The sequence below is a fragment of the Choloepus didactylus genome, chromosome 9 (genome assembly GCF_015220235.1).
Source record: "Choloepus didactylus isolate mChoDid1 chromosome 9, mChoDid1.pri, whole genome shotgun sequence".
In the NCBI taxonomy this organism is placed as follows: Eukaryota; Metazoa; Chordata; class Mammalia; order Pilosa; family Megalonychidae; genus Choloepus; species Choloepus didactylus.
The window spans coordinates 90,282,250-90,310,072 of record NC_051315.1 but is presented as its reverse complement, the minus strand read 5'-3'; the positions used below and the strand labels follow the sequence as shown (position 1 = coordinate 90,310,072).

At 35.0% G+C, this 27,823-nt stretch overlaps 1 long non-coding RNA gene across 2 annotated transcripts in view; it reads left to right on the top strand.

Annotated features, from left to right (window-relative positions):
• Window positions 1–27,823, top strand: part of LOC119544847 — a 125,312-nt gene that overhangs the window by 64,318 nt on the left and 33,171 nt on the right. Inside the window, exon 2 of one of the 2 annotated variants that reach the window (XR_005218936.1) lies at window positions 10,185–10,300. This is a non-coding gene — a long non-coding RNA (uncharacterized LOC119544847). Of the gene's footprint in view, window positions 1–10,184; window positions 10,309–27,823 lie in introns of both variants that reach the window. The other variant, XR_005218937.1, reaches the window with a different exon arrangement.

Here is a 27,823-nt window from a genome sequence, read left to right as displayed (position 1 = left end):
GTCCAATTCTTCTAGGCCCTGATGACTGAACAATGAACTGATAATGAGTTATTTAATTTTCTATCTCTTTCTCTTCCTAAAAGCCACTCTAAATAATCGTTGTGGGAATGTGAGAATTTGAGGCACCAAGGATCAAGAGCGGAATATTAATGGCCATCAGATCTTTGCTCATCATTTGATGGAGGTGAAAGGAGACAAAAGTGTGTGTGTTTGGAGGGGGAGGATTCAGGGAGGAGAAATTTATACATAAATGGATATAATAATCTTGAACTTTAATAGCAGATAGTGAGCACAGATTTTGTGAATATCTACAGTGTGCATAACTTGGTTAAATTGTTTATTTTCTTCCAAGAGTTAAGATCTGTTTTTATTTTCATACTTTGGGGCATGCAAAGAGAGGGAAGGAAAAATAATCCAGTATTTAAAAAAATTATTTCATACATATATATGTATATACACACATAAATACACATATGCACATTATATATGCCTGTGAAAATCCAGAAATACTCCCTTGGCCTGAAGCTAGAAGCTGGCAGCTTAGAGAGAGAATCGTGTCTCTGTAGATGGAGTTCTGGAAGCAGCCTTCTTACCAAGGAGTGCAGAAGCCAAGTGTTCCACCCCCTTGCTCTCGCCCAACTGAACTCTGTGTCAGAAGCATCTCTCTGGGAAAGTCCCAAGTAAGTTACCCCAACTCAGCAAAGAAATCTATAGTGGAGACTTCCCTGGCTTATAGCATCCTCCTGTACTCAGTTCCCTCAGTGTGTCTAGAATGCATTTAATGCTTTAAATAAGAAATTTTAGTTTGAAAAACCTGGACGGCAACAAGGACCAAAAGAATGGAAATCCAATATACTACACAGTCAAGAAAAGGAGACAGAATTGATGATTGGACTATCTAGTTCTTGAATTGAAAAGACAAATCAGTGTGAAAGGTTAAGCACGACTTTAAACAAGTTTGGAGCTCTGGGTTAAAGTCTCTGCTGTGCAGGTAGTTAATAATCCCTGAGCCTGAATTTTTTTGCCTTCGAAATAAAGGGATTTGCCATTGTGACTGCTGAAGTCTCTTGCATGTATGATGACAGAAGATTGAATTAGGTGATTTGGGGAGTCACAAAGCCGTTTATCTTGCCAGTCTCCTAGTATTTTCTCTGGTCGATCTTGATTTGTCCTTCTTTCAGCATTTTCTTTCATGCTAAGCGATCTATGACAAGTTCTGCTTTGGCTTCTATCTGTCCAAGGTCTTTGAGTGTCTCTCAAAGTTGAATACATTAGAATCTTCTAATACACTTAAAATAAACAGTGTGGTTAGAAAAAATTATTAATTGCATCTGGAATCCTTGTTTTAGAATTGTTTTCATAACTAAAGCCTTACTGGAATTTGTACATGTGTAGAGGAGCACAATAAAACATTTGGAATTTACTGATGATTTTACTTTATTTGGTTTGCAAAATGCATTCTTAAGTGAGCCTGGAGCCTTATTTAATGTGGGGTCCTGTTCTAAGTGAATGGAAAACGCGAGGGAAAAATTAAATAAAAGAACAATATAATCAGCTGAAACCAAAATAGATGGGAATTGGGATTGAGACTGTGAGGCTAAAGAAGCATGAGCAAAAGAGTGAGGGTAAATAAGCACCAAAAACATTTTCTAGCCCACATTATTTTTTTTTCCTAGCCAAACTGCCTTTCTGTGGAGTCATGGGTAATAAAAGAAATAAAATCAGTAGTTTCTTGCTTCCCAAGCAGTAATTCAAAAGTGGCACAATCAGTTAATATTAGGCAATTGTAATTGGCACAGTGTGTAATTATAATGTAGTGAGCTGGAAGGGGGCTTAGAAATAGAGTCAAGCCCAAGATAAACCTCGCACAGCACCAGTGCCTGGCGAAGCCTCCAGCCAGGGTTTCCGATTTAGATCCCGTGTCATTTCCACCATGTGTCTCCACTGAGACAAAAAATAAATATAATTAATTTGCAAGGTAAATAACTCAAAGAAGATAATATAAACTTGCAAAGAATGGATAAACTAGCTCAAAAGTAGAAATCCATGAGATAAAATGAGCTAAACGACAAACTGTTTCCTAGGCTCAACTCTGTTACCCACGGAACTGGATCTGGTTCTTGTAGTCCTCCCCTACCTCCCTCCAAACCCCATCTTACTGGACCATCTTCCTTTTGCCTAGAATATTTTCAGTCTGTCTTCTGACAGTCTCACGTTTATCCCAACCTGTTCCCCATATTCCAATATTATAGACCCGCTAACAACAATGTACCCGGACTGTGCTGCTCTGCCACTTTTTAGTTGTATTCTTGGGCAAGTTGCTTAGCCTTTTTAAGTGTCAGTAGTCTCATTTCTAAAATGGGTAAATGTCTCCACTTCACAGGGTTTTGGTAAGAATTCAGTGATGTAATGCTTGTGGCAATTGTAATACAGTTTCTTGTGCATAAGCACTTAATAAATGGCAACTGCTGTGAATCTGTTAATAGTTGCCTAAAATTTTATCCCACGGATTGCACATATCTGGTTCACTTTACTTAGAATATTCTCTCCAATCTGACTTGGTCTTTGCTCAGGTTACTCACTAATAAAGGCCATTTGTTCAACAACATTGTACTCTTGCTCTGGTTCATGTCTCACCCCAAGCCAGAAGAATGCTGCATTTCTGTCTTGCTTGCTGTAGCCTAGCTAGCATTAAAGATCCCATTTCAGTCTTACTTTATAAATGAAGTATTCCCAAATGGCCTAACAATCACTACTCTTCTTTTCCAAACTCATAGTCTGTGCTGCAAGGGTAAAACTTTACTGATGTATTTGCTAGTTGCTTCATGGAAAATTTTTCCTCACACCTTTTGTTATATCATAAACTTCTGGGCCAGAAACATTCCTATCACCTAGCACAATGCTGGGCTCAGGGTGGGCAAACAAAAACACTTGAGTGAATGTATTTATTTCCTTTCTGGCTAGACTGGCTGACTTAATCTGGACCATTATTGTAAATCTCAGGTTCCTCAGATTCTTGGCTTTCCTACCCAAAACTTTCAAATATCACATTGCATTTGGGGGTAAAGTAGATGTACTAAATCCACTGTTGTCCTCTTCAACACACTATAGAGAGATACAAAGATTTGACTCATATTTGAAAATGGACTAACCAGTTTTCTGTAAGAAAAAAATAATGAACATATTTCCTTTTGGAAAGCAATATCAAACCTAACATACACATGCTTTAGGTGTCTATTCAGCCTTCAATTTAGGATATTAAAGATATAGATCTCTTAAAATAAGGGCTAATCATAAGAAGATTTAATTCCTTTCTTCTTATAGCTAAGGGGAACAGCCAGCTCTTCTATGTGTTGAGTAGTTTCAATGGACCAAATCATTCTTAAAGCAAGCCCTTCAGATGCTCAGTGAAGTGCTACAGGCTGCTAAAAATGATTTCCAATTTTCTAAAAAATTTCTTTGCATTCGGATTTAGATACAAACATCTTGAGTGGGATTTTCCTCGCCTTGGAACAGACCCAAGGCTAAGAAAATAATGATGCTCTCTCTTTTTTTTTTCTTTCACAATTCTGAAGTTAGCGGTATACTTTTTACAGCTTGTGGGCAAGTCAGGTTTCATGTTAGAATATTGCAAATATTATAGTAGGTCCGCGAACTATCCTCTTTTTCCATGGAGTTAAACTGTTATATTCCACAGCATTTTACTGAAACTGGAATCTATGAGTCACATTTGAATTCATCTCTTTAAAATATGTTGCAACCCTCTATTATTTTTTTTTTAATCCATCTTCTCATAGAAAAACCCTGGTTAGCCACTTGAATGAGCAATTTTGTCTCTACTTTTATTTCTCAATGAACTTTTCCCCTCTGGCTGAATCCTAGGCTCTCAGTTTATTTTCATTGCTATAGTGGCATCAGTCAGGGACAGCTCTGTAAAATTAACCATTACATTAGACCAGGTTTCAGCAAGAATTGTTTTTTGGAGGAAAAGGAGTTCAATAATCTCACTAGCATACCCTACTCTGGTGTTTTCTTTCTTTCTTTGTTTTTTTCACCCCAAAGACTGGGCTCCATAAATCAATTGAACACAGCAATTTTGGGACAGAGTGGGGAGTAGATTGAATTATAACAAGCCAAAGGTATAAGAGAATTGCTTTGCTTCATGTTTATATTATGGTTAGTTTAAAAATATATCATAAATTATTGCTGAATTAGGTTGCTAAGTATTTTAAAGGAAAGCATTCAAAGTTATTTATGATTTGTCTAACTTCCTAAGTAAATTTATATACTAAATCAAGATTCTGGTTCAAAGGCTTAATGGGGGTAAGCATGTCAGTTGATCTCTCCACTTCCCTTAACCATAGCTGAATATCTGATTCCAATAGCCATGACTCCAGTGATCACTCTTCAGAGTCTTAGACTTGAGATAGTTGCTTCTGTTGAACACTTAGGGACTCGGTCCCTAAGTTCCAAGGTGGTGATTCCTATGGAAACACTTACTCAATTTAGAAGAATTTCAGGTGAGGTTTTAAAGTAAGAGAGCAAGGTGGTCTGTTGATGGAAATCAAGCCTGGCTGAGTGGTCAATAGTAAGATATAAAGTCAGGTGTCCATCGTCCAGTAGATTTAAATCCATTTTGTTTTGGGGAAGTAATTTGGACAGTGGGAAAAAAATTGTCTCGATGCTTCCTGTTTTCATACAACTCCTGTTAGTTTCATTGTACTATACACTACAGTACATTATAACATACTACTATTATTCTTTTGTTGGTGAGAACATTGGGGTATTTCTTTCTTCCACGCAGCAGTTCAGACTTCTAGCAGGAGCCTCTTCTCCCTACAATAAACTCTGACCTACGGCCTCCACACTCTAGGACATAAACCTGGACTCCCCATACACCGATGAGTTTCAGGCCTCAGAAAATCAGAGACTCCAAGGAATTCAGTGATCTGATGAAGCTTTACAGCTGATTGGTTCTGGAACTTAGTTCTCCTCATTCCCAGAGCAACTTATTAGCTTTCGTTGTTGTCTCACCTTGTGTTTATTGCTCCATCATGGAGAAATCTTGCCACATATTCTTTTATTTGGGATACATGGAGCAATGACAAATTTGAAAATTTCTTCACATCTCTCTGAACCCTAACCTGATCCATAAACTGAGCAGATGACCAGACACATATGATTCAATTCACAAACAAAATCAAACAAATCTTTTCTACTTATATCTAAGTCTTTTACCTATAGGCTTTGAATTCTGTTAAATACATCACAGAAGGCAGATACTTTAAGCTGTTAACAGTAATTTATACAGTCTTAGGAACGATGTTTTTTAGCTTATTCGGGAATGCAGGTTTTGTTAGTAGAACAGATGATAAGGGTAAAGAAGCCAGGAGAGAAGAGTAGACTGTCTGTCGAAGATAAGTTTCTCCCACTTCTCTCTTTCTCTGGATTATTTAACACCAGAAAACCATCATATCCTATTTCTTCCATAGGTATTTTGAAAAATGGCACATGCTGTCAAAGGGTGCTGGCATCGATTTATTTTTTTTTTTCCCAAATGCTATTGTCCTCACAAATAAGTTAACTTTCCTATCCTGCACGACTTGTTTTGGCCTGAACATTGGCCAATAGAAAGTGGAGGAAGTGGAGGCTGCGGGAGAGGAGGATAGGGAGAGGCATTTGCTGGCACCGCACTCTGATCTGTCTCTTAATATCCCGTATGTAGATAATGATGGTCGCTGTTCACTGGTGGGTCTTTGCAGCAGCTTCACCGAGACCACCTCTGCTTAACTTGTTCCTCTTCAAAGTGTTTCTGACGAGTACACTGCCATTCAGTATTGGGGTGTGATTTTGAGTTAGCAGTTACTGAAATTACCCAAATATAGAAAATTGATTCTTTTATTTCCTAAATTAAAAACATTCACATATATGGCAAAGTTGAAGGAATTTTACAGTAAGCACCCATATACTCACCTCCTAGTTTCCACCCGAAGCAGGTTACTGTACTTGCTTTTTCACATATTTAACATATTTATCCATCTCTCTGTCCCTGTATCCAAGTCAACAATCCATCTAATTTTTTATGCGTTTCAAAGTAAATTGCAGATGTCAGTTCTATTCCTTCTAAATACTTCAGCATGCATATCATTAACAAGGGTTCAATATCTCTTGAGATTTTTTCTTTTGATATAAAATTTATATACGATTATGTTTATGTTTTAAGATACATTGTCTGAATTTGGATAAATGCATACATCTGTGTAAACCCAAATCCATATCAAAAATAGAAAATTTGCCCCATAAAGTTGCTTCATATCCCTTCCCAGTCAAGCCCTGCCCTTAATCCCAGAGGAAAACACTGTCCTTTTATCAGTTGTAGAATTTTATATAATTGAAATCATATGATATGTACTTGCTTACATAAGTCTTCTCTCACTCAGCATAATGTTTTTGAGATGCATCCATGAAGTTGCATTTAGCAGTGTTTTGTTCTTTTTCTGTTGCTAAGCAATATTCAGTTGTATGAAACTACCACTGTTGGTTTATCCATTCTCCTATTGATAGACGTCTTGACTGTTTCCAATTTTTGGCTATTATGACTAAACCTGCTATGAATATTCTTATATGAGGTTTTTGTTACTATATATTTTCATTTCTCTAGGTTAAACATCTGGGTGTTTAGTTGCTGGGCCATTAGGGTAGGTATAGGTTTTGTTTTTATAAGAAAGTACCAGATTTTTTTTCCAAAATTGTTGTGCAAGTTTGCATTCTTACCCACTATGTGTGACAGTCTCTGTTGCTCCACATCCTCACCATATTTGTGGTTGTTGGTCTTTTCAATGTTAGCCATTCTGGTGGTGTGTATTGGTATCTCATTGTGGTTTAGTATGCAACGCCTGATGACCAATGACAGTAAGCATTTTTTCAAGTGCTTATTGACGAGTTGCATACTTATTCAGATTTTTTGGCCATTTATTTTATGGTTGTTTGACATTTTATTTTTGTGCTGCAAGACTTCTTTGTATTTCCTAGATACTAGTATTCTTTTGCCAGATATATATTTTGCGATTATTCCCTCACAGTTTGTGGCTTGACTGTTCATTTTATTGATGGTGTCTTTAAATGAGCAGAAGTTTTTAAAAGTTTAATGAAGTTTAAATTTTTGTTACCTAAGGAAATTTTGCCTACCCCAAAACAAGAAAATATCCTCTTATGTTTTTCTTTAAAAACTTTATGGTTTTAGATTTTATGTTTAGATCTTTTTTCCATCTCTAATTAATTTTTGAGTATGGTATAAGATAAGGGTTGAGTATCTTTTTTATTTTTAATTTGTTTCCTTATTGGTATCTACTTATTTGAGCCGGATTTCTTAAAAGAACCTTTCTTTCCCCTTTCGATTGCTTCAGTGCCTTTGTCAAAAAGTCAGATAACCATATGTATTAGTCAAGGTTCTCTAGGGAAACAGAACTGACAGGAAATATCTGTAAATATTATGAGATCTAGAGTTGTCTCATGTGACTGTGGGGATGTACAAGTCCAGATTCCGTAGGGCAGGCCGCAAGCTGGGAACCCTGATGAAGGTTTGTGATGAATTCCCCAGAAGAAGCTGGCTGGGTGAAGTAGAGATGGAACTTCTCTCTTCTGAGTGCTGAAATCATCACTTCTCCTTTTAAATAAAGCCTTTAACTAATTGGATGAGACTTCTCTCATTTCGAAGGCAATATAGATGTAATCAGCCAAAGATGTAATCAACGTATTGATTTAAAGTCCACTGTATGTCCTCACACTTAACAATCAAACCACTGCTTGCTTGACCAAACTGCTGGCTAAGTTGACGCATGAACTTAAACGTCACATTGTATAAGTATGAATCTATTTCTGAGCTTTCTTTTTTGTTCCATTAATCTAGGTGTCAATTCTTATATCAGGACCACATTGTCTTGACTACTGTAACTTTACAGTAAGCCGTAAAATCAGGTGGTGGTAGTTGTCCAGTTCTACAATGTCCAAGATTGCTTTGGATACTGTAGACCTTTGAATTTCTTATAAAATTTTGAATCAGTTTGTTAATGCCTACAAAAATGTCTATGGGTATTCTAACTAATTTTCACTGAATCTATAGATCAATTTTGAGATAACTGACTCTTTAAATTTTTTTAACATACTTTTAAACTTATTTAAAATTAAAAAAAAAAAAAAAATAGGCCTGAGAGTTCCATCTATCTTTTAGCTAGCTTCTCCTAAAGTTAACATCTTATATCACTACAGTATAATTATCAAAAACCAGGAAACTAACATTGGACAATACTATTGTATAAACTGCATCTTAACAATATTTAGTCTCCCAATGCAGGAACATAGTTTATATCTTCATTTATTTTGGTTCTTCTTAATTTTCATCAGAAATATTTTATAGTTTATAGTATAGAGTTCTTAACTGTCTTTTGCTAAACTTATTTCTAACAATTTTTATTTCTTACATTATTATAAATGGGTTTTTTATTTCATTTTTTTAATTGTTTGCTGCTGGTATATAGAAACACAAAGGATTTTCTATATAATCAGTAACATTACCTATTGATAGAAGCAGTTCTGTTTGTTTCTTTCCTTTCCTTGGCCTATTCCCAATTTTAGGGGACGTGTACAATATTTCACCAAAAATAATGATATTGGCCATAGACTTTTTGTAGATTCCCTTTATCGGGTTAAGGAAATTCTTTTCTTTTGTCAGTTTTTTACTTTAAATGAATCATTGTTGAATTTTGTCAAATGCTTTTTCTGAATCTACTGAAATGATCATATGATTTTTCTCCTTTATTCTCGTAATATGATTTCATGTATTAAAACAATCTAACATTTCTAAGATAAACTCTACTTGGTCATGTTGCATTCTCCTTTTTCTTTAAAATAGCTGGATTTTATTTGCTAATATTTTGTTAAGTATTTTTTGGTTCTATGTTCATGAGGGATATTGCTCTGTACATTTATTTTTTTCATAGTTACTTTGTCAAGATTTTATATTCTGTGGGCCTCATAAAACAATTGGGAAGTGTTTTCTCCACTTCTGTTTTCTGAAAGAAGTTGTGTTACATTAGTGTTGTTTCTTCCTTAAATGTCTGATTGAATTCACCACTGCCATTATATAAGCCTGGAGTTTTCTTCAAAGAATTTTTAAAAATATATAATGAATATACTTTGAAAGTTATCACCTTTTGCATATATGGAAATAAGGAAATGACTGAAACTGTGGAAATTTGCTCTCTAACTACTTGTTAAATTGCACTTGGAAAGTTATCACTTCTATGTAAATTTGTTATATTCTCTCTCTATATATATATGAAATGGAATCAACTTCTTCAATAGATATAGAGTAAATTTTTTTATATCTATGATTTGGTGAGTTGTGTTTTTCAAGGCATTTCTCCTTTTCATGTAAGTTAAATTTATCACCATGAAATTGTTCCCTGAATTCTGCTTTGGTGCATTATCTTCTGATATTCAGATACAGAAGGTTTTTGCCCATCCTACACACTTATTCCTGACCAGAACATTCTCCCACTTCTCTTCCAGATAAAGGGCAGAGACGGTAAACAAATTTTATGGATTTTGACCAGGAACTTCCTGTTCTGTGAGAAATAAGTCATCTGTTATGTCCTGTGTGTTTGATCCCTAGGCCACCATTTTCTTCAGCAATTCTTGTAACATTTATTTCCTCACTTGTTCTGATAGCTCTGGATCATAATTTCTCATGTTCCCTCATTTGCCTTTCACAGGGAAAACATGATGGTGAGAACTTGTAGTTTTTCCTCATTTATTAACTCAGCATGGTGGACAGTGGGCATCCATTCTGAAGAAATATTCTGGGCATGCTATGGAGCATTTACTGCACATTATGTTTTCCCTTCTCCCCTTTCTTTCTTGACTGCACCTGGGGAAGAAGTAGGATTGTGCTTTCACTATAGAAATTTCTTGTTATATATTACTGTTGTTATTATGTCTGGTATCTGGTACTCTTCTTCTGATCGCATGGGTACATTGTGTTTTACCTTTTCTTTGAAGTTAGGTAGGGCCATGTGCTTTAACATGACCAATAAAATGTTAGCAGAAATGATGTATGTTATTTCTGGGTGGAAGCATTTAGTTGCTGGTGCTTTATTATCCAATCTGTTCTCTCCCTGCCACAGCAATTGATGGAGTGTATGCTGATGTATAGGTTCACAAGATTGAAGCAGTCTGGAATGCTAAACCAACACTTGGAGAAGAGCTGCCCTGGAGAGTCAGCCAACTTGCAACAGATGATGTGAGCAAGTAATAAACATTTTTAAATTTAGGGATTACTGTGATAAAACCTTGTTTATCATAACTCATACATTCCTCCTCTTTAGCACCTGGTGCTCAACTAATTTACAAACAGTTAAAACAAAATAAGGCAAAAAGGAGTGAGGACATGTTTCAGGAGGAAGAGTTTGAATTTTTGTACTTAACAAGTTTGAGGTCCCTGTAGAATATTAGTGTAGAACTACAGGTTAGACTCTGAAGAGTATAAGAATTGAGATGTAGATGAAAGAATCATGAACATAAAGATGGCAGTTGAAAATATGGGACTGAATAAGATGCTTTAGATAAAGTTTATAATAGGAGAGGATGTTAAAGATATTATACCTACAGGGACATAGAAGAGGAGTCAGCCAAGCAACTGCAAAGGTAGGGGGAGAACCAGGACAGAATGAAAAACTCATGGCGAAGAGAGAAAGTGCCTGAAATCCAACCTTTGCTTCTTATTCTCAGCTATCAATGTTCTTGAGGGAATTTTTTTTTTTTTTTTTTTTTTTGCAACATAGGCCACTTTCATCTGGCCTAAAACTTGACTTTGGGGAAGCAGGTGTCTTTTTTTGAAGGAAACTAATTTTTTATCATTTCATGGCAATTTCTGTCACATTGATGCCAGAGTAGAAGATAAGACCACATTGAGATGAAGAGGCTACATAGCTGGCTAGACTTGTTCTTTAGTTAAGTGACTCATTCCTGCATACCAATCTGTGAAGCACCCATTGTTCAAAGTCATGCTGCAGCACAATACACAATTATTGCCTGTTCTGGACCTTGGAATTTGCTCACAAATAGTCAAAACCAAAAATGCTAAGTATGCAAATATCCAGCATCTTTTGCATTCTCAGAGTATCCTCAAACATTTGTATTAATTTGGTTGATGCCTTATTTTTGGTATGTCTGGATAAAGTATCTTCCAGATTCCTATTTACAAGTACAGTAGATTTTTGTTTAGAGGGACTTGAACACTCAAAGTGATTCCAATCCCTAGAGACACAGACTTTTGTAAAGTTTGGGCTATGGGGTACAAGACATACTTTACAGGGTTGAGTTTGTTAAAATGTCCATAAAATAATAGAACTTTGTAATTAAAAGAGATGTCAGAGGTCATCTCATTTACTCCATCAATTTTCAGATGAGGAATCCGAGGCCTTGAGATGTCAGGTAAAGTGCACAAAAAGGCACACTGGTAAGGGAGAAAGCTAAAATTAGAGCCAAGTACTCTTTCTACTACATCATGTTGAGTACTTAACACCTATGAGATGCTGGTTAGAAATTCTTATGAACAATACATTTCTCATTTGCTTGCATAAATATGTATAATATTAGCCATGATTTACGGAGTACGTATTACAAGACAATTATATTGCTGGGTGCTTCAGAGATGTAATCTCATTTAATTGATACAACAATCTCTCTTTTACAGTTGAAGAAACTGGTGCTAAAAGAACTTAAGCATCATGTCCATATTTATATGATGAATATGGGATTTGAAAGCAGGTCTGGATGACTGAAGTTCACAATCCTTTCACTACCACATTATTGGTTTATAAATATATCCACAATTTAGTCTCTAATAACAGAATAAATAAAGTAAAATGAAAATTTTTTACCTCCATTTTCAAGATGAGTGAATAGTTTGTGACAAATCACAGCTGTCATTAAAAGTAACTAGGAAAGCTCAAGACAATTCTTTATGTCAGAGAGCTGCAAGAGTAGCAAGGATTGAAAGGACTAAGATTTCTGACAAGGCAGAACTTTTCAGAAGTGAGCTGAGAATTTGAAGCTGCTTTCTCCCTGGGAGTATTTGCAAATTCTGGGCTGCTGGAGATAAAACAAAACAACAACAACAGAAATTCAAGTGGCCGAGATTTTGACTTTTGCATGAAATTAGAAAATTGGAAACTTGCGGGGACTTAAATGTATGGCTGGTTTCCTCTACAAAACATTTGTTCAGTGCTAAAGCACCTGCACTGGGAGGGAAGATAAAGAGCTATGAAGAGACACTCTGAAAAGCAGTGGAATTGCTTGAGATTTTTGTAGTACATAGGAGCCAAAGACCTTTCCAGAGGATAGAACTTCTGGGAATACAATAGACAAGAATTGAAATCCCTGGAAGTGGTAAATTGGCGTTGATGATCTGCATCTTCTTTTTCTCTGGGACACTTGCCAATTTGGGGCATAGCTAGAGGTTCAGAATCCAAGCATGGATCTTGGCAGAAGGCTGCTGGAGACCAGAGAAACCAGCAGAGATTTTGGCCAGGAGGTGAGGCTGGAGTAACAAAATTGGAGACATAAAATGTATCAAATACACAGCCCTCCAATAAAGACATTTGCAAAAATCTAAAGCCACATAGGAGGGAGGCTAAAGCTCTAAGCTGAAAACATCTGAAAATTAGAGTGGAATTTCCTCCAGCCTTTCATTGCTAAAAAGAAAATGATCTGCCAGGTTCCCAGTGGAAACCCCTAAGGGGCCATGCCCTAGGGACAGGGTCAAATTAGAGGTATACTAAGTCTTAAAAAAGCTGCAACCCATTCTCAGCCCAGTTTGATTCCCAATTAGATGAAGATAATAAACCATCCACTCTATTTGCCTGAGAGAAAGGGTGAGTGTTCTCTGGAGGAAGATGATATCATCGGGAGCCCCTATAATTTATATGCACAAAGTCCAGCTTTTAATAAAAAATGACTAAGCATGTGAAGAGACCGGATTATTGGGCCACACACTAAAGAAGAGAAAAAAGAACAGCAACCTTAATAGAAGACCCATAGGCCAAACAGATATTAGAATTTGCAAATAGAGTTTTAAAATAACTGTGATTATGTCCCAGAAATTAGAAGACCTTATATAAAAAATAGATGGACATATGATAATATAAATTGCAAAGTATTGCAATTTATAAAAGAATCAAATGGCATTCTAAAACTTAAAAAGACAATCTCTAAAACTGAGAACTCAGTGAAAGAGATTGGGCAGAGCAGAAGACAAGACCAGTGAACTGGAAGGCAGGTGAATCGAAAATATCTGAACTAAGGTACAAAAAGAAAAAAAAGAATTCAAAATAAAAATAGAAAAGTATCATGAAAAACACACTTAAGGGTCCAGCATACTTCTAACTATAGTTTCATAGGAGAGAAATTTAAAAAGAAATGTCAGAAGAAAAGCAATAGTTCAAGAAACATCACTGAGAATTTTCTAAAACTAATGAAAGATATCAACCTGCAGGTTCAAACTCAGGAAACTCAAAACAGGATTAAAAAAAGAAAAATGCATTTAAATATTTATGCTTTGAAGGTTTAATGGAAAAAGCTGCTAGATCCAAGATGTCTGGAAGCTTAAGGCAGTAGTTCTCAGATTATGAGACTGAAGGCAGTATATCAAATCCTCACCCCAGTGGTACTATGGACAGCTGATTCCCTAGAAAATGATTGTGTAGAGGGATGTAAGGAATAGTCCACTAAAAGTTGGCACCTTCAGAGTCAAATGTGGCATGCAGCCTTTTGAGGGATATGTACAGCGAGATATCCTCATTTAGTAGAACAGCATCTTAGGACAGTCCTCACCAATGACTCTGGTATAAATATGAAACAATTGCAATGGTTAATAAATTTATATTTTAAATTTCTCTCAGTTTGGACATGGAAAGGATCCCTTTCCTCCTTTTGCTTTAGCAAGTCTTGGGAGTTTCTCAACAATTCATTGATGGTGCTAAAAGAATATGGAGAAAAGATGTCGGAGTAACTTCCAGAGGAACATACTAGAGATGGAGGCTCATGCACCGAGAATGGGTGCAAATAAAAGATGTGACTATATTTAATGGTACAAGCATATTCCATCAGTCCAGTGCCCTAAGTAAATTATAGAGGTCAGTAAATTCACGTTGTAGAGCTTGAAACGATCCGCTTAAGAAATATGGAGAAATATAATACTGAGTGTTAAAGAATAGTGTATTTGGGGAACAGAAGACCTGGATTCTTGTCACTATTTTCCATTAATTTACAGGGCATATGTGACCTTATAAAGTTGCTTTGCCAAGCTTCTCTGAGCAAAAGTTTTCAGAACTCTGACTTCCCAAACATTTTAACAAATTCTTCAGCTTTCCTCGTGTGTGCCATCTCTACAATATTATTGCCCAAGTTAAAAACATTAAATAGTCATAGCACTCAAGCACTAATTCTAGGTGAATCTTCAGAATCTTTCCTGTCACAGTGCTGCAAGAAATCACTGCCAATCCATTGCAGTTTGTCCAAAAGATAAAACACCTTTGTCCTTCCATATACAGAGTTGCTACTATGTGTGTGCCTTTCAGTAACAGTAAATTAAAGTAGAGCTTAAAAAAGACTCTATGTGCTCAATTTTTAAAATGAGGTATCATGTTTTGCCTCTTTATTTGTATTCCACCCTGCAATACCTTGTGAATTACTTAAAAATCATAAAATCATGCTATTTAGTGAGATTTGCTAGTATGTTATGAGAAGTTGTTGTTTTGCAAATGGAACCAAAAGTTATGGAAAACCTAACTGAGAGAATAAAAATGTGATTGCTTATATATGTGTTAGGTAACCATTATGGATTAAGAATTACAGAAGTACACCTCGGATATAAATAAATGGGTTACCATTGTATTATAAATTTGTGCATAAGAACATGTTAAAATAATCAAAGGCTGCATGGGGATAATGTCATAAGTGACTGAAACACTCTGATGAAAAGATCAAATTATCATTTGTTTTATGAACTCAGTAAGATAACTCAATATTAATAATATTGATCTATAAACTAAATATTTCCCCAAAATATGTGCAGGGAGAGTAAGTAAAATTTGGTTCAAACAAAGCAACTGAAATAAGTGTGAAGATGAAGATATAACAAGTCCAAACAAATGGTCACTTCATCCCTTTCAGGATCCATTCTAGAGCTGGGGTGGTTCTATGATTGCTAAATAAATATGTTTAAAACGGGGGCATTCATTTTAACCTGTCCTGTGCTCTGCACATCTTTTATATTATTAAGAAATTTTTCTAACAACCACCCAATTGATCTGAAATTTAAAATATGTATATGATGACATTTACTACAATATAAAAGTATAAAATAAAAATACCATCCTTAAGGTAGAGATTAGTTTGTGCTAATTAATGAAGTTTTCCAATAAACACCATTTGAATAAAGCAATGATCCAGAAAAAGGAGAGTAGGGCTAATGTTGTCAAAATTATCTTTCAGGTGTACACAATTATTTTTCCTTCTATTAAATTATTTGTGGAAACAGAGTGTGTTAGCAAACATAACGTGTTAAGCTTGTAAATAGACCACTAAATATAGCAGCATATTATGAGAGAGGCCTCAAGAAAATATATGTCAGATGTTTCTGACAATGTTCCACTTGCCAGTGTTTCTGGTGAGCAGGAAGCCTTAGAGGGGAAATTCAAAGTCCAGTGGGTTCTGATGGAGTCTGTAGGCAAGCCCTAGACTGGGACGCTTGGAGGAACCTTCAGTTTTGTCTCCCAATAAAAGCCTTCATAAGATGGCCTTGAAGTGTCCATTAGACTGTGAATGGTAACTGACTAGTTAATACCAACTACAGTGCTGGGCGAGGGAGGTGGGGGCGAAATAGAAATGTTCTTTATTTCCAGTTCTCATTCATCTTTCTTACACCCTAAAATTAATTGTCAAAGCATAAAACTTAAGATGGGAAACAAAAGTTATAATAAAATAGTAGCTACCATTTATTTAATACTTAGTATTCCTACACTGGCAAGCATTACATTAATTAGCACATTTAAAGCTATTAACTCTTTGAGCTCAGGGTAGATATCATCGTCCTTTTACAGGTTATGAATCTGAGGCTTGGCATGGATAAGGAACTTGCCAAAGTTACACAATTCCGAACCAAACTCCTGCTGCCAGCCAGACTCCAGTTCAAAACCACTGTATTTTAACCATTAGGATGGTCAGTTATTAACCATAAAAGACAACAATGAAGCTTTTCTAAGCATAACTGAACCAAATTCCCTCTTTGTTTTTGCCCCAACCCTGAGATGCACTGATAATTATAGAAACTCCTACTTTCAATGTTAACTTATTTTTATTTGTTCTTTTCTGATATAATTTGACTTAATGTCTAGCCTACTCTTAAAACAAGCACCTGCAGAGGGCCCATTCAAATCTCTGTGTTAATAGAACAACTTATTTACATGTTTATAAAAATAATTTAGAATAATTTTTTGAATAGCACAATATAACATTAACATTTTATATTATTTATGATGGCAGTTAAAATATGGTACTGCTATGTGACTATTGCCTATTGTGTCAGTTGAACGTAATTATTATAATGGGATTAGACTTTTCTTTTAATGGTTGTTTATATCCTTAATTTTCCACATACAGTACAAATCTCATTTTTATAAGGTTAATTAGAATTACTCTGTCTAGGAGACCAGCATTCTTGCTGCTTAGGATTTTTAACCAAATTATGATGAGCACTTCATTATGCCTTTGAAATAACAGACAACCTGTATGTCTTCCACTGCTATATTTTGAGCCTTAAGCTCACAAGTAATACGTTAAGAAATAATCAAATCATCAGGTCCCATACTCCAGTTTAATCCAGTAGCTAGTGCATGACTCAATTAGTTCTTATGTTGTTTGTTACATGGAAAACACAATTTAAAATTTTAGCTGGGTGTACTGAAAGAGAATAGATCTAAACTTCAGTGGTAATATATATTTGCATATAATTTTATAAAAAGAAAATAGTTCTAAGTTATTTTTTAAACAAATTCACATATAGATATAAGCAAGTATATATAAACACTCAGATCCCATTCTTCGTTTTCCACAATTGCAGAAATAATGTCAATTTATACCTTCACATAAATTCAAAGCCTCTGTTATGGATTACTGAAATAGTTCTATAAATAGTTTCCTTATCTGTTAGCAGTACCCTCTACATTATTTCACATTGCACAGCCAGATTAATCTCCTAAAATAGAACTGGACTCATGCCACTCAAAACTGCCCAAAACCCAGATGCGAGGCACATTCCTCAACCTGGCATTCAAATGGCGGCATGCTATGACGGCAGTCTACCATTCTGGCTGTCTCCTGTCACTCTCCTACCCAGGCCCACACAGGACAACTCACTGATTATTCCTCAAACCTGTACCTTCTTTACTTCTGCTTATGCTGCTCTTTCTCCCCTACACACATAGGGCCAATACACCTATGATTTCTTACTTTAATGTCAAGGTTAAACACCTGACAAAGTCTATACCAGAGGTCAGAACACGTTTTCCGCATAGGGCCAGAGAGTAAATATTTTAGGCTTTGCAGGCCAGACAAACTCGGTTGCAACTAACTACACTCTGTTGTAGTGCAAAAGTCATAGACAATACATAAATAATGAACCTGACCGTGTTCCAATAAAGCTTTATTTATGGACACTGAAATATGAGTTGACATACTTTTCTTGTGTCACAAAAATGTTATTATTCTTTTTATTTTTCTCAAGCATTAAAAATGTAAAAAAAAAAAAAAAAACAAAAACAACCCTACAAAAACTTTTAGCTTTTTGGCTAAACAGGCAGTGGGCCAGATTGAAGTCAGCTGACCCCTGGACTATACAGTGGAATACCAGGCAGCCACTAAAAAGAAATGTAGCTCTATGTGAACTAATATTGAATACACCCATATTTATTAAAGTCAAGTTAGAGATGTAGGGATGGCATGATAACATTGATAGCTTATTTACATTTTTAACATTCTATTAAGTTCCTTCTAGAATGTTAAAGAAGCAGCTTTGAATGGTTAGACAGTTGATGGGGGAGGGAGAATTTAATTTTCATTGTCTCTTTTTTATAACCACTTTAATTTTCTAACCTTGATCATGTATTACTTTTATAGTTATTATTATTGTTATTATCTCTAATAACAATAGAGACAACCCAAATAATGACAGTACATATCCAGGAAACACAAAAGGGACAAAACCACTCAGTATTGTATAAAAAACTACAACTGCAACTACTGATACGCTACAAAGAGTCCTTCCAGAATATGAAAGTTAAAGGATTAAAGACTTTCTTCCCCTACTCAGATTAAAGATTTTCTTCCATGCCTGGTTCATAACACTTCAAATTATATACCATAACTGCCTTTTGCTATATTTAATTACTTCTAATCTCCTAAGGCTGCTATGAGCTAATATATGTGAAAATGTGTTGGAAAGTAGAGAGTGCTCAACAAATGTTACATGTTATTAGTAATTTAACAAGTTTTTCTAATAAAAAGAGCATGTATACTACGGAACTGGCAACTAGAAGAAGATTCCTTTTCATTTCAGACCTTCATCCAAGCCTGCATGGACAAAAACAAATTACCATTTTCTTTGTTTCCATACCCATTTGAACCAAAAAACCTTACCTATCTACGTACTTCATCTGCTAATATTCTGATTTTATATCCTGAGTTAAAATGTGAGATCATTCTCCCCCAATTTAATTTTTTTAACAGTGAATATTTATACTAAATTTAAATTAAGTGTAAAAGAGCAGATTGATAAGAACACCAAAAACCTTGTAGATCAACCAATAACACCAGCTGTCCAAATTATTCTACAGCATTGCAAAGGTTCCTCCAAACTGCATATTTATTGCTGGATGCATTCCATCCATATGACGTACAAATTTGAAATTTATACTTTTAAACATAATAAGATGGAGTTCTGCCATGCCTACTGGGTGATAAGTAAATGCATACACAACCAATTTGGTTTAAATCTCAGTCCATAATATTTTTGCATTAATCTTGGGCCATATGATTTTTTAGATCAAATACTTATAATTGTAGGATGTTCAATCTCCTTCCTATACACTTTCTCCTCAAGGTTTCATAAAACCTCAAAGGGCCTCGGTCTCACGAGGAATGAGACAATTTCTCTTATATTTTATGCACTTGTAGAGTCCTAATAACAAAGGCATTTATTTTATACAGTGCTCTAGGTAATGTTTGATTGGCAATAATTAAAATGTTTTCATAGCCTTTATTATTCCTCCTTTATATAAATATTTTCTAAGTAATACTATATAAATATTTTCTAAGTAAAACGTACATGGTAATATCACAATGCCTGTGTCACTGACGTGATGATACCTCAGTAATTGAAATTAAGTGGGAAAATGCTGGACAGAATTGGTGCATTAAAACCAATTAAAGAGTATCTTAAATAAATGCAATTTTTTTTATTTCGCATGTGCACAACAGTTCCACTTAGGCTAAAAAAGGGTTGCTTGGTTGTTGCTTTCATCAATAGACAAAAGAGTTTAATCAGTAAATATGTTTTTATTATGTAAATGAGAGTTTCTCAAATGCTCTGAAGAGGCAATTTGTTCTTTTAATTCTTTAAAACAATCCTCTTCATAATCTCTCTTTATATTATCTATGAAGAAAGAGTAAGGAAGGTAAATGTTAGCTCCAATACCGAGTGGACCCTGGTTTCAATTTTAAGAGTTCACATTAATGAGGTTTTACCGTCTTGATAGATAATCAAGTGAAACATGAATGTTCAGAATGTTCAGAATTCTAACTTTAAGTTTTCTGCATTATTGGTATTATTACTGTTTGAGAACATACATGCTATACCCTTGACCTTGTTCTAGGCTAGGCCTGTCTGATCTTCAGTTACTCCTAGGAATTTAGTTACAGAGTTAATGCAGTTTTACTAATGCACAAAGATCTTTTTATTCATAAATTTACAATGTTATCCTTCAGTTATTAGCTTACAACACACTCTCTTATGGAATTTGCTCATAAATAATACAAGCTAAGTTGCTATTTCTTCTGTGATTTTGTCTTTAGCCAATTTCTGTTTCTGCAAAGTGGGATATCCAGATCCCAGGACATGAACAATGCAGTTTTTCTCAGAAAGAAGCTATTAGAATTGCTACCTGAGTACTTTCTATCTAATCCTTTAATTTTTTCTGTATTTGTGTATGGCTTTAATATGCATAATGTATTTATATTAGAATATATATAATTTACAACTACATAAGTTGGAGTCCATTGAGGGTAACTGATCAAATATTTATTTAATTCAAAAAGATTTAAGGATCTTTTCAGATGTATTCAAACTTTCACATTGTTTACCATTATATGTCTTTTCTATGGCATTTTCTTCCTCCAAAAGATGATAAAACTTTTTCTAGCCAAGCACATAGACTTGCCTTTTGCCTTTTCTTTATCGACCTATTAAGCTGCCTACTTGAGCAAAAATTAAATTTTTTTTGTTTGTTTGCAATAAATAAAAGTGCCATGATCTCTTTACAGTCTACACAGGATTTTTATTTTATTTTTAAAATCTTTCTTCAGTATGGTGCTGATTGATCTTCTGAACCATGACTTGAAGCTCATTTTTCAAGTTGTAAAGTAGATTTTAATTTCTACTCAGGGTGCTTGTGACCTGATGGAAGTTGAAAGGCTAGCATGATTTGTTCCTTATTGCCCCTTTATTGAGTCAGCCAGTCCTCAAGGTTTCCCACCCACCTTGCTGCAGTGTGTATGCACTGTTAATATAGCTGAAGACAATATTTGGTGCATATCATGGTTATTGTTGTTCCTGTTGATGTCATTTTTATTGCTATAGACTTTTGACTTATAATAATAATCACAAAATGAACAGAAGCCAGAGCTGTGTAATTAGAGACTTTTTCTTTTTAACAGCTGTTGCCAGCTCTTTGGTATAAAGTGTAAGGTTCAATCATTTTCCAAAAATAGCATGATATAGTTTGGTAGAGGCAATATTAGACTCAAGGATAGTTTTCTTACATTTATGACTTGTACTATAATAACTTTGTGTTTGTTGAATGTTGGTAGGAAGCAGACGTATCTGTGAATCAATTGTGTCAGAACTTAGATTTCTTACCACTTTATAGAACAGAGCCTGGCAAATAGTAGGCACAAAATAAATAGTTGGCACACAATAAATAGTTGATGGATAAGTGAATAAATACATGAATGAATGAATGAACAAAAACTGAAAATCATTTTAACAGAATTTATAGTAAAACAATTTCTAGAGCTTTTTGAGCTAGTTAATAGTATAAGCTTTGTATATCATTGAATCATAAAAGTGCTGTATTGAGTACTGGGAATGGAAAATTCCCATAGAGATTGCTATTTAAGACAAACATACTAATTTGCATATGTTGATACATTTTTCTGCATAGCATTTATTATATCACAAGTGTTTTAAAGGGGCTAGATCAAGAAAACAAGTATAATCATAGGAAATTGATATAAAAGAGCTAAATTACAGGAAATTGACATAAAAGAGCTAGATTAAGAAAGCAAACATAAAACAAAGCAACATTTTAAATTAGGATTTTCAATTGCTCAAGTCCTACGAATGACCTGAATATGTGTTGGATGGAGTCAAAGATGCTACTGTTAAGCCACCACCAACAAGCCATGAGAATAATTTTTTTAGAGAGGTGATAGATTAATGATGATTAATTTATATTTCTTTGAGCTTCTTGACCCTTTGGGGCCAATGGCATATCCTTGTAGATGCCTTGATAGAAATAATTTTATGCTATACCAAAGCACAGAGCACAGCTAATTTTTATCTCCTAGGACCAAAATTATGCATCTTGCCTCATGGCCACCATTCCCCAATCAATTGAACTAAATCAGCTATAGGCTGTAGAAACTTGAAAGATAATGAAAGAATCAAGAGAGGTATAAGTTTATGCATTGGTTACTTTTTCCCTCTAAATCCTGACATGATCATAATATTGCTTATCTTGATAAAAGTAACTGAAGATGAAGACTGTTACTGGAAGTTTTAAGGAGTTAGAACATCATCATTTACCCACACTTTTGCCCTTATTTCTGACTTTGGTTATTGGGTTATTGGAAGTAAATTTCATTAGGTAGATTTAGATTCTTCAAGTTTGTCTTTCAACTGGGTTTTTATTATTTTTCACTAGTGGCAGGACCCTGAACATGAAGATTAATAAATACCTGGGTGTTATGGTATTATCTCTTGATAAATTACATTATTACTTGAGTATCTTCCAGTTTTCACCCTTTCCCTATCTCTGGAACAACAGATTCCACATGGCACTTGGATCTTAAATGATGTTTCCAATGAGTATACGTCAAAAATTAATAAAAAATGTTTAAGTTACTCAAATGCTTTTTACTTTGTAACAAGAGAGAGAAAGAGAAACATCCTTACTATTTGTTTTATTATTTTTCTTGGTAATATGACTTAGTCCTCCCAGAACAACATTAAAACTTTGCTCTTTTTGGTGATGTGGCTATGTGGCTTCTCATCCTTTCCTCTGAAGGCAATTGTATTTTAATTCTTCCTTAAGATGTTATTGTCTAATAGAGAGCCTAAATGATTTAAATAAGCACTATAAAATTTATTTCTGAGTTTTTATGAAATATTTGGGCAGACAGAATTTTCTCTACCCTTTAAATTTGCCATTATTTTTGAAGCACATTTATAATTCCTCCCCATGTGGATATACCTCATTTTATTTGTTTGTTTAAAACATAAGCCTATTCAATAATATTCCATCTGCTATCATACGTACAATTCATCTCCCTAATTTTCTTATTTCTATTAGAAGGAAAAGATGATAGCCATATTAAAATATGCTCAAATTGGTATCATTGAATCTCAGGTCTTCTGAGGTGAAGCCTGAGGAAATAAGTAATGCTAAGGTCCTGCAGATTAACTACTTTAACAAAAGCATTGTGTTTTATAGAACTATTTTTGCTCGTATAAATGTTTAATATAGTTCATGCTTTCCTTTGAAGTCAGTAAAGCCAGCAGTGTTATTTCTGGATAATGATAAAAATGTAAAAAATAAGTACATGCCTTTAGAATGTGACAAGTGTTAACACTAAGAGAGACATTTATTAAGTGTTTGCCATTTGGCAAATGCTTTTACTTATATTATTTTACTTATTTTTCACAAGAATGCTTCAAGACTAATATTAGCATCGCTGGTTTTATGTATGAGGAAACTGATAACCAGGGAGGTTATATAATTTTCCCCAAATCACATAGCTAGGAAGCAAGCAAACCAATTCAAACCTTGGATTGTCTTAGTACACGTCTTGAGTTCTCTTCATTATACCACATTACCCATGGATTTTATTTTGAAATCATCTAGTCCAAGCCTGAATGTTTATACATGAAAAAGCAGAGGCACAGAGAGCTATTATGACTTACCCGAGTTGGGACTCTGAGAAAATTTTCCACTTTGCTGACATTGGATAACTTGAAGCAAACTTCAAGTGCAAAACGACTGAACGAGTGACTGGATGACGATGGGAAGCATACAACTGCTAGAGCACTAAGCCAGGAGTCAGGCAATTGGCTCGAGGTCTGTTCAGTCTTTCATGACCCACATGTCCTTGAGCATGTTGTTGAAACTCTTTCAGGCTCAGATTCTTCATTTCTAAAACGGGTGTTACGATAAGTGAGTTTCCAGACTTTAGAGAGTTGCTGCAAAAATCAAATGTAGTAGTATATTTAAAAATTACCTTGCAAATTATGGGCATTTTATAAATGTAAATCATTTAAAATCCATAGAAGTATGCATTTAAGGATACGTAGTTCAAATCACACATAGTATGCAATAAACTTTACAATGTAAGCCATTCAGGGAAATGGTATGTGACATACCAATTAGTCTTCACTGGGCCGAAAAACCGTGGCTGGCTGCTGTACAAGTCGGGTCAAATTTGGTTACCAAACACCAGACGGGATGAAGGGACTCTTGCTGGGTGGGTCAGGGGTTCTCCGGGAGGTAAAATACCCAGCCCCTATTTCAGAGCTCCCATTTTTCTCTAATATCAGGAGGTTAAAATTCCAGTTTGTGGAGGGCAATATGGGTTCTCCAGGCTCATACCAGTTTCTGTGCATTTGTGCACACAGAAGGAGAATGCAAAACCTCCTCAGCAGTGCATTTAATGACTCTTAATGTGGATCTGCAAAAGAGCAGTTAATTTATCTAATTTATTTGTTTCTCCCAGATGGAATCTAAAATTCTGAAAACAGGACATGATGGAGCTCACAAATATAGAGCAGGTGAAGTGAAAGATCTGACCAAGGTTAGAAAGTGGGACAATTAAACTAACATCTAGGGAAGGTCGGACAATTAAAGACTAAAATACAGATCTTTGGACTTTCAGTACAATGAATGATGCACTAAAATTTCTATGAAAGAACATGGAGATCCAGGAAAATTATTTTTTTACACAGTCACCTGAAGATTAAACTTGAGCTTTGAGGATCACATCCTACATTAGACTAACACTTACTTCAAAGCTTTACCTATGCTTTATCTCATTTTTTTCTTCAGGGAATCCTGGGAGGCAGGAAAGACAGAAAGTACCATTATAAGACCAGACACTGGCATTCAGAGAGGGTGTGTGTCCTACCTAATATTGCTGAGGCAGCATGCATCAGAGCTTGGGGATTTTGATTTCTAACCACCATTCCATGCTGCTATTCAAGAAGAGGAGTAATTTAAAGCTGACCTTGATGTCTTTAACCGGGAAGCCCGTATCGATAAGCCCACTATCTACTTCGTGCACAGAAAGAGAAGATAACATTTTTTATGGCAAAAACAAAATCAAAATGGCTTATACCAGTAACTTTTTTATATCTCAGGTTCAGCCACAATGCTTTTTGAATCCAAAGGAAAATTTTAGTTGAAAGAGGAAAATGTGAAGGGAAGACTGTAATTCTTCCCAGCTCAATCACAGTGTCTCTTCTAACCTAGTGTATCTTTAGGTCCCTTCTTGTCTAGCAGGATTGTAAGGAGTGTTGTTTTTGAAGTTCCATCAATCTATTAAACATCAGACAGAAGGTTTTAGGAAACAGGCCATGTGTATTATGACGTACAGTCCTGGAAAGAAAAATGATCAATCTGTGTATTTGCCTTTTAACTAGTTGTAGACAAGTTGGCCACATCCTTGGCACATTAATGAATTCTGTCATATCTCATCTCCACTGCTCTCTTGTTATATGAATTCAGATCTCCGTTTGGCAATAAAAATAAAGTCACTGATTTAAGTTTCTAGTTTCAAGCTAGGGCTGTTGGTCCCTAATAATCAAGAGACTGGATACCATAAGGAAAAGGAAAAGTTTTGTAATATGATTTATAACATGTAACTTGAACTAGATTTTTTAAAGGAATTTTATGCAAGTCTATTCACAGAGATTTATTTTTGCCAATGTTGTTTTCCAGCTAGTAAGAGATCCTGTGCCTTTATTGAACTGCTTTTTTTCCTTCTTCTGAAAAAAAAAGGGTGGGGTGTTTCAGATATATTTGCTGTACAGGAATTTAGAATGGTATTGAAAATATAGGGGCTCTACATTTATTCATAGATAGACTTAAACATGGGTTATTTATACCTTGACCAATACCAAAACACATTGACAGTACATTTGATTTTCCCCAATTTGCAGGGAAGCAATTGAAAAAAATGACTCAAAAGACATAGCTTTATTTCCCCCACAGTGTCTCTCCATTGAAGGGACCTTTTCTAGAAAATAAGGCTACTTTGCTTAGCATCTGGTCTCTTTTATCTGGCACATTGATTCCTGGCTTCTTTTTATCTAGGACAGCCTATTTATAAATCAAGTATAATCACTTAGATCTCTCAAATAGTATCCCCCTTCCTATTTAAATTAGTCTTTAGGATATGTTCAAGTTCTCCCTAATGAAGTGCTTTAAGAATTTAAAGGCCTTTTCCACTCATTGGATGATGTCAAAAGAACAAAGAGTGAAAAGAGCGTTAAAGAATAAAGATCTATATATTCTAGACATTATCTCAAAGCGGTAAATACATTTGCACTCTGAAATGTCTATGTTCATTTAAACAAAATCTTTGCATGTTCATTTAAACAAAATCTCTGCATTACAAAAGTGTTCTCCTTTTCTTCTTTATTTTGGACTCTGATTTTTTATTCAATCACTATACACCCATAGTAAGAGGATCCCATCGGTGATCAATTTTACTGACTTCAGTCGTATTTTCCTGTACTATGAGCAAAGTATTTTGTTTACTTAATATCTATGTTCCTATTGTCATTTTCTCAGTCCTAAGAGTTGTTTGTGTTGGGACAATTCTCATTACTTCATTGATTAAAGAGATTTTTTTTGAGTCCACGTGTCAACCATATACTATTCTAGTTATAGCAGATAAAGGTTCTTACCCTCATGAAGCAGACATTCTTGTGGGGAGAAAGACAATGAACAAGTGAGCAGCAAAGATACATTATTTTTCATTGATTCCAAGATGCACGATTTACATTATTTTTCATTGATTCCAAGATGCACGATTTTTCTGATTTGAACGTCTCTAAAAGCAGGACGCATCTCATAATCGGTGACGTCTGATAATTACCATTGGCCAGACAGAGCCAGCAGCGGTGACGTGGGTGCTCTTGTCTGCTCACGAATGAACAACAGAAGCACCAGCATCAAAAATTGCAGAACTGGTGTCAGTGAGTACAAAGAAATTACACACAATAATGGGATGGTCCTTTAATTCCCCGAAACCAAATCAGTTTGAGGAGGGGCTGGAAGAAGTGAGGATTCAGACATGTTCAGCAATGTTCCCAAAAGAGAGTTCTTAGTCTAGGTTTCCCCTAACAACATCTTACATGGGAGTTCTCATCAGATGGAGATGAAATAGAAAAGATTACCTTTTTCTTATACTTCCCTAATACTATTCTACAGCAGTAAGAAGAAAACAGAAATTAGCAAATTAATGTTCCAATACTTTATCCCATTCATCCTTCAGACTAAAACTGCAAAGGAAGGATCCTTAAGTCCTCACACTTCATAATTTCTCCATGAAATAGATATTCCCAAATGGCACATTTGGTGTTCACAACATATACAGGAGTATTTTTACTGACACCAAGTCCAGATCATTGCAATTAGACAAAAATTTTCATTTGGAAAAAATATATAAAATCCAGACCTTGTTGTTAAGAAAGTTCCCTGAGAAATTCAACTTGATTCCCATTTCTGATTGCTATGGCTTGCAGGTTATTCTGAAACCTTGCCATTAAATGGCCTCATCAAATGTTGGAGGGTAAGTCTATTTTCCTATACCAATTTGCAGGCAACATTATGAGTTATATGCCCATACAGTTCTTCTGGATGCTCAAACATAATCTTACCAAAAGCATATTTTCACATGTGGCTTAAGATAATACATGTACTTGATTTTTAAGTTCAGTACAGAGTCATTTTATTTCCCTACTGTCTTTATGATGGCATGCTTAACATGTTGTCTTTTAAGTGTTTTTTTTTTTTTTTGAAAATTCTTCTTTAAACTGTTTCTACAGGACTGACTGCAGCAGCAATCTTTCTCCCCAGAGAAAACAAACTTTTGCTACTCAAGTCACTGACAATAGCTTATTTATTTCAGTCATGGTGTGTAATCTCATTTG